Genomic DNA, 16208 nt, shown 5'->3' on the forward strand with positions numbered 1-16208 from the left:
TACCTTCTTTCTGACTTAAGAGTTGCTACTTTCTTTATGTGCTGTAGGTGCTGAGAAAAATTTCCAAATAAGAATGTTCAGGAAAAAGCTGGAAAACATTTAATAAGAGATGCATATTACTATGTTTTTAAAAACTACAATAAGCATTTATATCAGTGAGACATTAAAAAGCATGTATAGAAATAAATTAATAATGACTCCATAAGGGAGACAATAGAAAGTCATCAGTAGGTAGACAGATTTATGGAAGATAATCTAAAGAAATTCATCACTGCCTCTTCACAAGTTTTAAACAAAGAGTATATTTAACACTGTTTTTCAGCTACAAAATGTTTGATCCCAGTAAATTGGATTCCATTTTTGCAAATGTACCAGCAAGTCTTGTAGGGAACTAAGGAAATGGACCTGATGTTAATTTCATTTTAGTTCTAGTTATCACTTAGCATGTTCAGGAACTTAAATAAGGCAAATTATGGTCTTCATACATTTAGAAATACTGGGGCCTGGAAAGCATTTTTTATATTACTTTTGGGAAATATTCTTTTCTAATTTAACTTTCCTGGAACAACTTCCATCCCTGGTTCTCTGTTTCATTCAATATCTTGAGTTTCAAAGGATTTTTTTATTCTCTTAGTGGAGGTATTTTCTTACAACAGTAAAACTGCAATTCCTCTATCTTTTATTACTTCAATCCACACCTGAAGCTTCCTTCTTTTTGCAGGAGGTATATTTCACCATACGGTCTTGCCTTTTTTACATTCCCACCAGATCTGTGTAATTTTATTCACATTTTACCTGATAGAAGAAGCATGTAGAAATTTGGCTAATGACACAAACATCTCGTGGTTGATAAGGTTGATAAGAATTGAGAAGTTGAGTTCTGTAAACTATCTGTATAATATCATTCATAGTGAATAAATTCAGATTTTTTTGCCTCCTAGCATTTGTAACCACAAATACCTCTCTTTTGTTGTCCTTTTTCTTCCCTGGAGAAGCAATATTTGAAGTGGTGAAATATACAAGAGGGAAATCATCAAACATTCACATATTTTACCCTCTTATTCTTTTATCTGTCAGCATACCTACATTTTGTATTGGAGAAAGGAATTTAAAACTGTTGAAAATTTGATGAGACTCTACACGTGTGCCAGTGACATCTGCAAAAAAATTTTTGATAAATGAAAAATCTCCTTGGCCTTTTCCTGACTCACATTGAGATACATACTTGTTCCTCTGAGCACAATTTGTCTTGCAGATTGTATTTGATTTGTAGTCTAAGGATAGAAGCTCATCATATTCATGTTAAATACATGTAGCTTTCAGAAGCAAGGTGAGGCAATATTTTTATGTTGAGTCATGAGGAAAATTGTGTAAAAAAGATAGATCTTACTTTACTGGGTCTTGCTGAAACAAGACACCAAGTAGCAAATTTAATAATTCTTAATCAGTGTGCTTTGGTTTCAGATGTATTTGTGATTTTGATGTATTTTGGTCTAGCCTTATCCCTCCATGCTCCCATGCATGCAGTGCTTGTTTTCAGATTTTTTAAGCCCTTATAGAATCTTCACTTTCTCTCAGTTATGGAGAAATTATTGTAAAACTGCAAACAAAAATAGTATAATATGAGGGAAAATAAAGGAAGCAAAGCCCTTTCTCATTCCATCTACCTGGTTATTTAATATTACTTATTTTAATATTTCTCTGTTTTTAGACTATTGTGTGATGGACAGCTTACCATCTGATGGATTTTGAGTGGATTCTTTAATCTGCAGTTCAACATTTCTGACTCTTTATAGAATGGTAAACATAGTCCTTGGTGGCAGAGAAGTATGACTTTCCCACACGAGAGCCTTGTTGTTGTATAATAATCAGAAAAAGAGAGTTGTAGTTTTGTAGAAAAAATTGGAGAACATATCTATATATACACATACATATATACATATACACATATACACACTTATAAATATACATATATATGTGTGTGTATATATGTATACACATCATGTTGAAGTCAAAGACATGAGTTTATGGTTATCTGAAGCTGTACTTCAAAACATCTTCCTTGTGATAAAGACCTTCTTGAGCAAGCAATGCAAGGAACTACTAACAGAGTTCATGCTGGTGCTTTTCAAAGAGTCTGCCTTACTGATTTAATAAATCTTAACGAACTAATTAAATAGAAACTTGCAAATGCCACAGAAGCTCTTTACCAGATGAGTGATATTTCTATTTGTAGCTTAAATATATATATATGTGTGTGTGTGTGTGTGTGTATGTGAGGTTGCTCCATGTCTAATTGTCCAACTTAGATTTATCTTTTCCAAATCCAGATATCTAATTTTACTTCTCTGATTTAGAATAAAGTTACCTGATCTTCCCAGTGCTCTTATGCATACTTTGACTTTTTATATGGTTATAAACACATGTACAATTTTGCTAAAGTACCAAATGTATACTGTATTATTTTGAGATATTTACCTTTCAAAATTACTACATGAAAATAGTTTATACATGGAGCAGCCTATATCTTCATGTCTATGTAAATGCCTGACTTGATACATGCAAATGAAAGTTTCAAAGCTACCTTATGACAGATATGTATTTATGATAGGGCTAAAGGAACTCAGCATTCTTACAAGTGTTGCTATATGTTAGTCTTACTTTTCAAGATATAAAACAAGAAATTAATTGCCTAGACTAATGACTTTGAGTCAACCTTGGATTTTAGCCTAGTGCAAGACTAATTGGTATATCACTTCCCTGAAAAATCAGAAATATTGTTTTGAGTATTTTCTGAAATGGAGTTGAAAAATATTTTAAAGCAGGAAGTTGACTGAAGTGTACAAAAACCTGCCAACTTAAATGTTGAATATAGAAGATTTCAAGGTTTTCCATGCTGAAAGTAATTTAAAAACTGAAATTATAATGCAAAAAATTTCTGTTGTTCTTCAAAATAATTTCTGGTTTCAAAATAAGTATAAATTGATCCAAATTATTCCCCAGTTTAAAAGGAATTGATTTCATTTGAGATAATAATGTAAAAGGCAGAGGGATTAGTCAAATAATTTTTCACAGTGTAAGAATTGAGAAAAGAAAAAATATTTTGAGACTATTTCAGCTTGCTTATGTGTGTCAGAAAACATAATTAATTTGATTGTGTAACAACCACAATATGCAAGTGTCCTTGTGAAATCATGAAAATAGTAATTATTCAACCATCTCATCCAAATATATTAGAAGGATTTAAAGGCAAATTTCTAAACACTAGACCAAAACTTAGTGAAAAGTCAGTCATTACTATGACTAGACCAAATTAGGCTCTGGTTTATTTGGAACCTATGTGCAGTTTTCTTTTGTGCAACCATTCTTGTTTAAAAGTACAAAACCTAGGTATCTAGTGAAGTCACAACTTCAAGTAACCTGTGTGCTCCCTTTTGGAGTCATAAAGAAAATAATTCATTTCCTTAGTAAATTTAGTGGCAGGTACTTCCACTCTAGGACTAAAAGCAGCAGAAGTCTAGATGAGCATTGCACGTGAAATGTAACAGCAGGAGGAATCAGGAAGGAGGGGAAGGATTAATTGTATTTATCACTTCAGTTGGTGGAAGTAGCATAAGATTCCAACCTGAAAGGGCCAGGATGTCAACCTGCCTGTGTAGAAGAGGATATTTTCATGCAGATGTAGAGAGGTGCAACCTCATCACACTGGGGCTGAAGTAGCTGCCAAGGGCAGCCAGTGGTGATTGCCCTTGGCAATAGGGCACTGCTTTGACTGGGCTCTGCTGCAGAGGCTGTACCCTTGGAGGCAGCTTGAGAGTGAAAGGCAGGCTTGTTTCTCACCTGCAAAGTGTGCACTGGGTGTGATCTGATCAGCAGGGGTCAGCTTGTATACAGGAGTATGATTCTAATTGGCTACTATTGGCACATGCTAATTTGCTGTCTGTGCTTTCACAGTCTTTGGTTTAAAGAATTTATTTAAAAACTATTTTTAAAATAATTTAATTTCTTTTAAATTTATTTAAACAGATCTAAAAAGACACAGACATTCAGACTTCTATTACCAGTTTTCCCTTGACCTATATAACTCGAAGTGTTTATTGGTTTTCAGCTGCTCCAGGGAAATTGCATGATGTGAAAAAATTACAGATATGTTTTTTTTTCCTTTCAGAACTCATGGGAGCTATTTAGCAAATGCCACTAATAGCACTTGAATTCTAGGATATACAAATCCACAAATGTCAGTTTTTACCCAGAATTTTAGTATTACTATGTTCCAGTTTTATGGGTTTGCTAGTAATATGAAGGGGTCTTTTTCCAAGAAATATTTGCTGGTGCTTTTTGATGCTTGTTTCTTACAGTTATGGTTGGGGTTTTTTACTCTGCTTTCTTATGAAACAGATAAATAGTGTAGTGCAACTCTTTCAAAATGCAGGTTAAAAAAGAACCTCTTCCAATGGAAAGAGAAGTTGGTCCTTCTATTTCTTACGATGAAGTGAGTTTAATTCTAAAAGACATTCAAGTTCAAACAAAATAGTGTTTAATTTAAGCTGTAAGGTCACCTGAAAAGGAATATGGACTAGCTTTATTTTTTCCTAATACTCTAAAATCACAGTGTCCAGATTTGGCCCACACTCTGGGGAATTCTTTTCTATTTATTTTTAATGGATCAATTTTTGAATGCTGTGGCAACTCAGTCCCTGCTCTTGAAATAATATTCCAGCTATCTATAGATAGAACACAATTAGCTTGAGGCAAAAGAGGGAAAACCAGAAAGGAAATATATACTATACACAGAGCATCTCTCTGTATTCTGTATTCTATGTCAATTTTAATGGGTCTGTAATTAGGTCACAAGGCTGATTGATATCAGCACTTAGTTTCCTAGGTGACATCACCCTCTGCTTCATTACCTAATAGAGATTAAGATGTGGACACATAGAAAACTCTGCTTCCTGGACTGGGAAAATAACTAATTAAATAAGCCGTAGACTTGACACTGTCTGAATTATTTACCAATATACCCACATAGATATATCTCCAAGCGGAGACTAATAGGAAGGAAGAACACAGAGCACATGAAAGAACAGACATGCTTGCAGTCCATGTGTCTGAAGGAGTCAAATTTAAAGAAACTGTTTTAGAGCTAGTCTGTAACAGGACCCATTGTGAGTAAAATGATGGTTCATTTAAAATTTTTACGTGGAAAAACTAAGTCAAAACACTGGCAAGATGCTTCGAGATTAAGCAAGAAGACAGCTGTTATAATGCATGGTCAAATGGACAGAGATCTTGATCCAAAGAGCATGAGACTCAAAGAGATCAACAGAAAGAAATAATGAGATGGGTGCCTTATATATCTATACTTAGAAAGCTCATAAATCCTGCAAAGGACACAGCTTAGAATGGTTCTTAATTTAAAAATACTTGCTGTGTTTTCAACTGAACTTACAAGGATGCCTCTGTGTAATACTGTAAAACATAGCAAGAACCTTTAACATATTCTTAAAAAATGTAATATGATTAAGGTGTTGTATGTTGAAGCTGAAAGAGATTGATGGAATCATTAGTGCTTTTTATTATTATGTTGCTAGGAAGCATCTTCCTTATTTGACTTTCTTTTACTTTTTGGAAACAGTATTTACTCCACACTAATTTAAATTTATAGGATGAAATATTTAAAACATCACTTTTGAGATTTTAAGATTTTTTTTCTTAAGAATGATAAAGCAAGGAAGTATATTTCTTTTAGTATTGTGCCTTAAGATATATTCATACTTAAGAAGAACTGCCTAATGCTGTAAAATTACCTTTGTTCTTGAGAGGACTATAAGGTTAGATAAGGCTGAAAGAACTCACACCTGATTGCATCAGCAAGTTGCAGCGTGAAAATAGATGTCTGGCTGTGAGAATAGAAGAAAAATCTGTAAAATTTTTGGTAGATGATACTTATAAATTAGTTTAATCTCAGACATTTCTATTACAATTGTAAGAATTTAGTTCACAAGTGGCATGTATCAAAATTTGCCTATCCTTTTGATATCTTGCAAAAGTCCTCAGACATATATCTGTAAGAAGTAAAAATGGACTGTTTATATATATATATATATATATATATATATATATATATATGCTTTCAAATAAATTAGGAAACACTGCATAAATAACATTTTGATGCTGTTTCATACATACAGGTTTATATCTCCTATTTGCCATTTGTAAGTTCTGAGTGTCATAAAATATACTAACAAATTAACACCCTTGTTAGTTTTAAAGTTGTTTCTGTTGAGAGGTCTTAGGGTCATGTTTGATGTAGGAAATAGCAGGGATACCCTATGAAATTCTGCTACAGCATTGCTCCTGACAAAAAGAAAATCAAATACATCGATTTAGAAGCACTAAGAATAGACTTAATCCAAGTCTGAAAGCTCTAATCCAAAGTTATACAGGAGCTGTAATGAGCAAGATGAATGGCTTACTGGCACCAGATCTGACAGGGAAAGAAGCAGAAATTAGATATGATGAATATCTCAAAGTTTTAAAATAAATACCTGCATCCGTTCGATAGTTAAGGCTAGAATTATCAGAATTTTTTTTTTCCACAGTGCCTTCTTCTCGGCACAAATCTAAAATAAGACTGAATTCTTTGTTAGTCTGTTAGCCAGTAATAGATCTGAATGCATTAAACCTCATAGGTTGCCATTTTCATCAAGTAGAGGGAGAGAAAGTATAAATTAATTTAAGTAAACACCCATGCTTCAAAACATAGTCTCTTCTAAAATTGCTTGTGTTTCTGTGCAATATATGTCTCTAGAAAACACTGTTACAATTTTAAAAATAAAGTAGTGAATACTAACAACCCTTGACAGGTCATCTTACTAGTCATTAGCCAGAGGTTTTATCTCATTTGCTTCCAGAGTTAAAACTGTGAGCAGAAATTGAGTGGTGAGTGTGAACACAGCTGGTGCTCAGAATTTCCAGCCATACAGTAGTTTGAATGGATAAAAGAGATATAAGCTTGATACTTCATACAGTCTAATGAGATGAATATAAATATTTGGACATTTCTATTCTATGCTGTCTGTGAAGACATATTCACATGAAGAGAGAAGTGTGTGTCATCATTAGTTCTATTCCTGTCACTTTCAGAAGTATGCAGGATCACTTTAACCGAAAAAACTCAACCAACAAAAAAATATCTAAGAACAAAACCACCTTACCACACCCAAACACAAAACAAAGCAAATGAAAAAAAAAAAGGAAACTTCTATGTTTTTCCTCAATTTTTTAATGTGGATGGGAGATTTCTCACTCTCACCTTCCTTCACTCCTGAAGCATGTGTCAGCTAAGAGAAAAGTCTTTGATCATTGACAACTACCAGTAAATATCTGCTCACACAAGCTTTTACTCTTCTATTTCAAACCTTTTATTCAGGACAACTTGTACCAACATTTCAGAAATAAATTAGGAAGCCAGTTACTTTTAGGTTTGCTGCAGTCTCTTATAGGTGTATCTTTGTACATGTCACTTTTAAACCCACTTTCTACAGCAGTGCCCCAAGTTTTTTTAAAGGAATGACAATGTTTTTTCATCATTGCTGACTTTAGCTGGTATCAGTACTTGCTCTCCAAAGAGTAAGTCCCAGCACAGACCACTTTGCAATAGTTGTGACTATTTTTTTCTTTTTTTCTTTTTTTCTTTTTTTTCTTGTAGGAGTTTATCTTGAGCTAATTAAGTGACCACCTCAGGCTTTGCTTCTATTAAGTTTTTGTATTGTCTATAGGCTAATCCAACTCTCCTTGACGCAATTAAGAATTTTATGCTGGAAAAATTGCATGCAAAAATTTTCACTGAATATTTTAATAATTTTTCTAATGGAATTAAACGGGTAATCTATTCATGAATTGTTTGGTTTACACTTAGTGTACATAGTTGCAGTGAGGACTTTTTTATTTTCATACATGTCAAACTTTTTCAGAATATATGGAGAATTTTAGTTCTACATTATTTAGATCCCAAAATTCCTCAAGGTGTCTGAATTAAGAAGCTTTGTGAATCCCTGAAATATGCCATATTACACCAGTGAAATAATTTCTGATACCTGGAAAATAGAAGACAACTGCTTAGATTTTAGCCCCTCTTCTCAGTCCCACTGAATTCAACTGGACCTAATGTTTCAATATAGGAAAATAAGTGGACAAAGAAACAAAATTTGCTTTTTATGAAAGCAGCCTTGTACATTATCCAAATTTGAAAAAGAAACACATTATACATGAAGGGTTTAACAATTGATGGATATGTATTATCCTTATTAAATAGATTTAGACTGAACATTGGCAGCTGATATGATCCTGTAGAGTAAATCTGAATTGCTAAATTTCACAATACATAATATTATTGGGATATTTCCTAATGAGATGCAAAATTGCTTTTACTCTGAATGTTTGCAGTAAATTAAAAAGATAAAATTAATGTAATTTATCAATGGGCAAAGCAGATGTGTTTTATTTATTATCCAAGGTGATTTATATACCATCTCACAATTGTCATTGTTCTGGGGGAAATGCTGAATGACTATTTTTGGGGAGACTGACTAATCTTAATTCTAAAGATAATAAAGAAATAAGTTTATAAAGCAAAAAGTACAGATAATAGCAACACATTACTAGAGGTTTTAAAAATGGACATGCAGGTTTTAATTGAGGAAACAGAAGGTCACTGGTGCAGATGAGGCTAGAATGTAAATATTTTCAAGCAGGCACCCACTCAATACTCTATATGCACATGACTTTGTTGTTGAAACATGCCTAAACTCCTTCTGTAATCAAGCTATCTTATGTTTTTAACAATACATAATTGACAGCTGACTGAACATTGCAGCTAAAGCATGTGAAGGGGGAAAAGACCCATCCAACCCATCCATTCCAGAAATCTCTTGGCGATGTATTAATTACTGTTTCCAAGTAACATTAAACAAATTATTTTAAAGAGACAATATAATATAGGTAAGTTTTCTTCCAGAGAGTAATGGTTGAGAAGAGAGTGTCATTTACTTCTCCATTTCCTTTTGTTGTTTTGGATTTTTTTTTCCTTTGGTTTGAGAACCTTCAACTTGGTAGTATTCCAGGAACAACACAAAGTCCTTCCTTAGCCCCATTTTCCCACCCTGAAAATTGCAGAATTTAATTAAGAAGGGATCAGAATTTGAAGGAAACATGTCTTCATATGTTTGTTTTATTCAATTTGAAATGTATGGAATGTTATGTATATATATAGCATCCACTTGAGAAATAAAACCAATATCTTACACTGAAACCTTTTTGTTACTATTTGTATACTTCTGAAAAATTTTCTTTATAAGGTCATTTGGTTTAGAAATTGACTTTGAGTATGATGTTTCATTCAATTATATTTGACTTTTTTGATTTTTTTTTTTTTATTTTTTTTTTTTTTTTGACTTTGTGTAACAAGTCAGGAGTGTCTGGTTTGGTCGGCATTCTTTTTTTCCTTTTTTTTTTTTTAACTGGAATGCCTATAAATTTCAATCAGAAGATGATACAGAGTTCAATAAATACCTTAAAGAAGATAAAACAAATGAAATTAATTAAAACTCTTGTATTCAGCAGCATTGCTTCATTCTGCCTTATCTGGCCTACTTTGAATTTACTAAATTCTGTCTTTTGCTGTATTTTGCTATATACGGCTAAGGCAAGAAAAAGAGAAAATGCATGTGTACTAAGGACAGCCTCTGAAGGTTAAATCAGCTTAGTGAAATAACTTCTTCAAAATTCTGTGTTATTCTCTTGCTGGAGAGTTTTCTAATTAACATATAATATCCAGGCTTCCATTTCATGGATCAAATTAAAATTATCCTTCCACAAGGTCTTCCTCAGGTGATCTGAAAACTCTCTGATGTGGTACTTTTCAATTGCCTGTATAATTTACATTTTGTTACATTACATGATCAATGATCTATGGAACAAGAAGTAACTTGGTCATAGTCTGCCAAATTCAACCAGTCTAACCGTGTTTCTTTTTTGACAGAGTGGCCCTATCAGTTCCAGAGAAAGAAGGTTTAAGTTTTAAACGCTTATTATTCATCTTTGACATCTATGGTTTTCAAGTGGTGTTAAGGTTAAATGAGAGTTCATTTATTCTCTATTTAATTTAGTATGTGCTCTCATATTAAATGCAGAACCATGTAATTTGGTGATAGAAAAAGGAATTCATTAAGATTCCCGAGTAGGAAAAAGTGTCAACAGAACTGCAAAAGTTATAGAAATTTAGCCTCTGCTTGAGGTAAACCAATCACAAAAATCACCACATGCCTTTAAAATTACCACATTCCTTTAACATGAATGTTAAAGGAATGCTACAGTTTCTTAAACTGTAACTGACAAGAAAATTCAAAATTAATTTTCGTCATCTGTGCACACTAATGGAAAAAGAAAAAATGCATTTAATGAATCAATACAATTAATATAGCTTTCATGAATTTTGTAATTATTTTCTTTTATTTGGTATAACAGTTAATATGATGGCAAACACTTAACAAGCTGCCATGGACTTTAATTCAAATTTTATTTTTAGAAGGAAGATTCTTAAAATTAACTAAATTAAAACATAATTGCTCAGTATCTCTGGAAAAACTGGTGACCTTTTATCACTTCTAGTGCCAAATTTTACAGTTCATCTAAATGGTCACTTTCAGAAAGTTTTAGAAACCAAAGGATGAGCAAGCTTTTCCTTGACTGCAGCAGAGCTGAAATTCAACAGAAATTTTAGTAATATTTGTGCAATATAATATGATAATAACAAAACATGGAAGGTCTAGTTTCTAACATAAAATTTTTAAAATATTTTGGTTTTGGTTTAAACACATATATCTGCATGAGAGAAACATGTTTTTCATTTAACCCTTGAAAGTATTTTCTTACTATTCCCAAAACATTTTTTCTCATTATGGCATTGAAACTTATTTTGACAAAGAATTAGTTCCTAAAATAACTGATGTTTCTCCTGCAAGTGAAAAAGTATCTTGAAAATCTGTAATAGAGTTCCTCTTGGACTGGTATCAACTTTCTTAGTTCAATAATGTCAGTCTAAATCTAGGATACTTTTTTTACCATCTTCTTACATCTCAATTATCTATCCATTCAGTTACCTTTTTTTTTTTCTTGGTCATTTTAACATCGGTTAAAAAGAAAACAAAAACAAAAGAAAATCCAAAGCCACTGAGTTAAAATTTCATTTCTTCACTTGATTTTTCAAATATCTACCAAAAAATATTTCAAATCAACAAGATATTTTCCTTTGCGACATTTCAAACTCTTCTGTGTTGTTTTGTTTGTAAGGCACCTTCCAGTTTGGATATGTGATTCTCATTAGCATGGTCTTCATACTTTTTTTTTTTTTTTTTCAGATCAGTAATGAGGAATTTAATTAAAACATGACCTAGCACTCCTCTCAGCAGCGTTCAACAGACATGTCCTTTTGACATGATACATTGCTGTTTTTCACATTTTAAATACTAGCCAGTCTTCAAAGCAGTGGTGAGCAGAGGTGTCATACCCTCAGCTATCTCTCATTAAGGATAGGTTATTGAATCCTAAAAATAGTGGAAATTAAAAAGGTCTTCAGGAAGAAAGTTCTACCTTTCTTTGAGCCATAGCCTTCTTCATAAACCTTCTTAATAACTCAGGTTCAAAACAATGACATTTGATTTTTGTATTAAGGACAAAAGAAAGATTAAAGGCAAATATTAAATGACAAGCACTTGTCATAGTATGCAAAGAATTATGTCATTCAGGCCTAGATTTACAGCTCTTCAATCTGAATAATACTATGTGGTAGCAGTGTTTGAAATTTTGTGTAGAAGTGCTAAAATATTGTTTCACTACTTTGACCATGTCCTTTATTTACATAACTGCATAACTACACTGGCTAACTGCTTCAAGAGTTGTTATTATGCAAGGAATTCCTTTACTTTTTTTTTTTTTCTTTTACATTTGCTGGTGCCCAAATCTCTTGAGTCGCTATAAAACACAGAAAGGATAAGGAGGAGAAAAAACTATAGTAAAAAGTGTAGAGCTAGGTTAACTAAGGTTTGTCAGAGGCTGTGTCTACTTAGGTTCTGAATATCTCCAAGGATATCGATATTTTCAGAATCGGTAACAGTGTTTAATAAACTCCATAGTGAAAAATTTTGTTATTTCTTAGGTTTAAATATATTTTATTGTCATTTAATTTGTGCTCATTATCTACTGGCCTGTCACTGGGCACCACAGAGATGAGCCAGACTCTGCCTTCTTCACTGCCCTCTTCACCAGTATTTAAATGCATTGAGCACTTGGGAATCCATTCAGCTACTGACGTGTCTTGTTCAGGGCACCCTTGTTTGTCGACATCCACAAAGGGGATGGAGATACAAAAAAACCGAAAAGTTTATTGTGTGATTGTGCCCCTGATGGAACAGTTGCTATAGGACATGCTGCATAGCTCAAATGGTGATAATGCCTGTGTTTGCAAAATTTACCTAATCCTGAAATACTGGTATGAAAGATTCCATTAGTCAGAAACTTAGTGCATAAAATTGATCAGTGTGTTTCCACTCTGATTATTACACCTAAACATATATTTATACTACAGCATGAGTTATGTCAGAACATGTCTGCGGAATTTATTTTCTAATCTTCTGGAGAAGCCATCTGCATCACATAGAGTGGTGGATTCTGTATTCTGTTACATGCTGGGAGACTTAAGGGAATTGTAAAATTGACTTTCAGTGATCTTAATGAATGAGTGGAACTGTTTCACCATGTCTCATTAAAGCTGTACCTACTATGTGATTCCAGTGACAGCAGTCCCTTGTCTTAAGCATAAATTATATAAATAAGGTTTATTTTAGGCATTTGTATTTGGATAGCAGACTATTAACAGGAATTAACTTGAATAAAAGACTATGATATGCAGGACTCCTGGAATGATAAATTGTCACTAATACTGATGCACACTGCAGAAATAGGAGATGGAAAGCTAAATATCAAGAAATACTTCTCCCACACAGGGGTTGCTATATTGTGTGAGATAGTTGAAGCCCTTTTACTTGCAAAGTAGAACAACTGGACGGATAATTTGTTTTATGGCACCTTTGAAGCTCTTCAATATGTTTTCAGAACTTGAATTTTATGGTATATTAAAAGCCTGTGTTATTAACAATGTCCACTAAAATACACACACAAAAAAATCCTATGTGAAGATGATAAAGTGAGAAGAGCAAATCATTGGAACCTATGCAAAAATGTAAATGACAACACTGCATGCATCCCATTTTAAAGGTGCACTTGAACATCACCTAGAGTTCTAATGTGCTTTCCTTTAGTGAATAAAATTGTGTCATAGGAGAATAGTTTAAATATGTCACTGTGAAGCATATTTAGCTCTTTACATCTTTTGTTACGGTCTATATTTCGGAGCTTCTAGTCTCTTTAATTCTAATATAAAAGCTGAATCACTTTTTTTCCCCCCTTAACACCTTGCTTAAGGTTTTGTGATTCACATTTCTGTCTTTCCATTAAAAAAATACATTTTGAGAAAATATTCTTCAAGCACCATTCTTCAGGAAATGTGCTGTGATGAGCAAAGGGGCTAGGATTAAGTTTGGATTCTCCACTTGTAGAGAAACTAATTTAATGAGATTATATTATTTCATGATAAACTGGACCAGTATCATGTGGGAGCCCAGGGCATACCCCTGGCCTCCTTGGGGGTCTCACAGCCCCCCTGACAAGGGTCTCAAAGACCTCTGAGTGAGACCCTTGTGTCTCAGGCACTGAATTCTAACCCCTGGGGGAAATTACTAACACAGAGAGAATGGAAACAGGTCACCAAAATTAGTGAAGTATAAATCAGACTTTTAGAATGTAGATAAATAGGTTTTTTGGAATGTTTATGATAAGGGACACATGCCAAGATGGAGAATATGGGGGTGGACACCTTTTCCTTCTTCTTCTCCCTGTCATCCATGTTGAGTAACACGCTAGCACTTTTAGATTGAATGGAGTCAGGACTAAACCATTTAACAAAATTGTATTGCATTGGAAAATTGTTGTAAACATGTAGCACGTAATTTAGACTACATAAGATAAGCCCTGCCTTCACCAGGCAGATTCCACCATGGATGCCAGGCTGAGCAGACCGCTGCTGGCCAGGCAAAAAGTCCCTGAAATAAGATATAATAAACAATCCTTGGAACAAAAGAAAACTGTCTCCGTCAATCTCTCTTCAGCTGCTTCAGAGAAAACCAGGATTTGAACCACCTTCATGTATCTCTGGGTGATCTCGGGGCAAAAGAAAAACCTCAGACTAGAACACCTGGTGTCTCTGGGTGGGCAGTGACATCTAGCATCCCCCTGGGTGGGCTGTGACAGTATCATAGTTGCACAAGACAAAGTTTAGGCAATAAGAGTAGAAATATTGTGGTTTCTCCCTTTTCATCCTGTTTCTAAAATAAGTAGGTCATTATCTTAATTATAAGGTCTAAACAGCAATTTCCTTATGAAATAAAAAGTTAATGATAATAACTATAATACACTGTTTCTACATAAATTCAGTGAAATAACCCACAAGTCTGGATTGAAGATATTTCAAGTCAACAGCAGTGCTGGTCTTAGTGTTTATGTTTTCTATTTCCTCTGCCATGAATATTTGAAATATTTAATTTCCTAGAGTTTTATTTCTTCTTTTTTTTTTTTTTCTTTTCCCAGATGTTGTTCCAATAATCAGCGTATTTGTTCTAATTGTATGTGTGTTTGTTCTGAGAAGTAATTTGATCTCAAGTACTTTGCTTGCATGTGTAGCACTTTTTCATCTTTGCACAAGATATATAGTGAATGGTAGATAAGGATATTGGAAATATTGGCTCAGTTATGCTTATTATTTGCAGTGTCTGAGCTTTATTGCATCTTATTAGAATCACCTTAAAATTCCAGCTCCAATGCACCATAGCAGTTGCTGCTAATTGTGTTACCAAAACACAGATAAAAAGAGAAAATTAGGTTCACATACATATTCTTCAGCATTTTGAAAGATATCTATGTGGAAAACTGGCTAATGGAAATAAGAGGAGTTTGACATTATCTTAGACTCAGTGCTGTCCTCTTCACCAAAATGAAGTGGACTACTTGAGGTGAGTGTTCTTTAGGAGGGCTGTGAAGACCCAGTCATGTCCCTGCACCAGCAAAGCACTGCAAGTGCTGCCAGTCTTTCCCTCTCGCACTTTAAATATCACAATGACTGATAATTCTTCAAGAGTGTCCTCCCAGTATTCATTTGTCATATTCACTTGGCTTTCACACACTTAGTCTTCATTGATAAGTAACACAGAGAGGACATACAGCTTCTTACATATGTTACTTTGATAAAAAAGTTAATACTGGTTTATACTGGAGTTATGACAGCAATTTGGTCATTACTACTGAGGGAAAATATTATATGAAAAAGCAATAGATTTGAAGGCTGAATTTTCATTCAAACTAGAATGTCTCTTAGAACACCTCTTAGAATAAAATTCTCTTCTTAGAATTTTGCTTTGTTTTGTTTGAATGTTTGTTTGTTTGCTTGTTTGCTTGTTTGTTTTGGGTATCTCTCTAGGTGGATTATTACTGTCTGTACAACTTTTCGCAACTCAAGCACAGTCCTTGTTCCACTGGCATTATAGCAATGATTATTGGGAACCATTTCTGGGAACAGAACTATCTAATACTGGTCCCTCTCTGCTCTGTTCTGCACTGGGCCAGCCTCACATGGAGTTTTGTGGGCAGTTTTGGGTGCCAAAATAGAAAAATGACATTAAGCTGTTAAAGAGCTTCCAAAGGAGGGCAATGAGGATGGTAAAGATCTTGGAGGGGAAGATTTACAAGGAGTGGCTGAGGCCACTTGTTCTGTTCAGCCTGGGGGAGACTGAGGGAAGACCTCACAGTGGTCTTCAACAGCCTGACAAGGGGAAGTGGAGGGGCAGGAACTGATCTTTTCACTCTTGTGACCAGTGATGGGACTCGAGGAAACAGCATGAAACTGAGTTGAAGGAGGTTTAGGTTAGATGTCAGGAGGAAGTTTTTCACCCAGAGATGGCTGGGCACTGGAACAGACTGCCCAGGGAAGTGCTGACAGCACCAAGCCTGACGGAGTCCTTGGCTAGCAAGAGTATACC

At 34.0% G+C, this 16208-nt stretch overlaps 1 protein-coding gene across 1 annotated transcript in view; it reads left to right on the top strand.

Moving 5' to 3' along the window:
• The window catches only part of CDH18 (cadherin 18), a 478444-nt gene that overhangs the window by 196377 nt on the left and 265859 nt on the right, over positions 1-16208 (top strand). The window lies entirely within an intron of this gene.

Source organism: Erithacus rubecula, assembly GCF_903797595.1.
Source record: "Erithacus rubecula genome assembly, chromosome: 3".
Taxonomy (NCBI): domain Eukaryota; kingdom Metazoa; phylum Chordata; class Aves; order Passeriformes; family Muscicapidae; genus Erithacus; species Erithacus rubecula.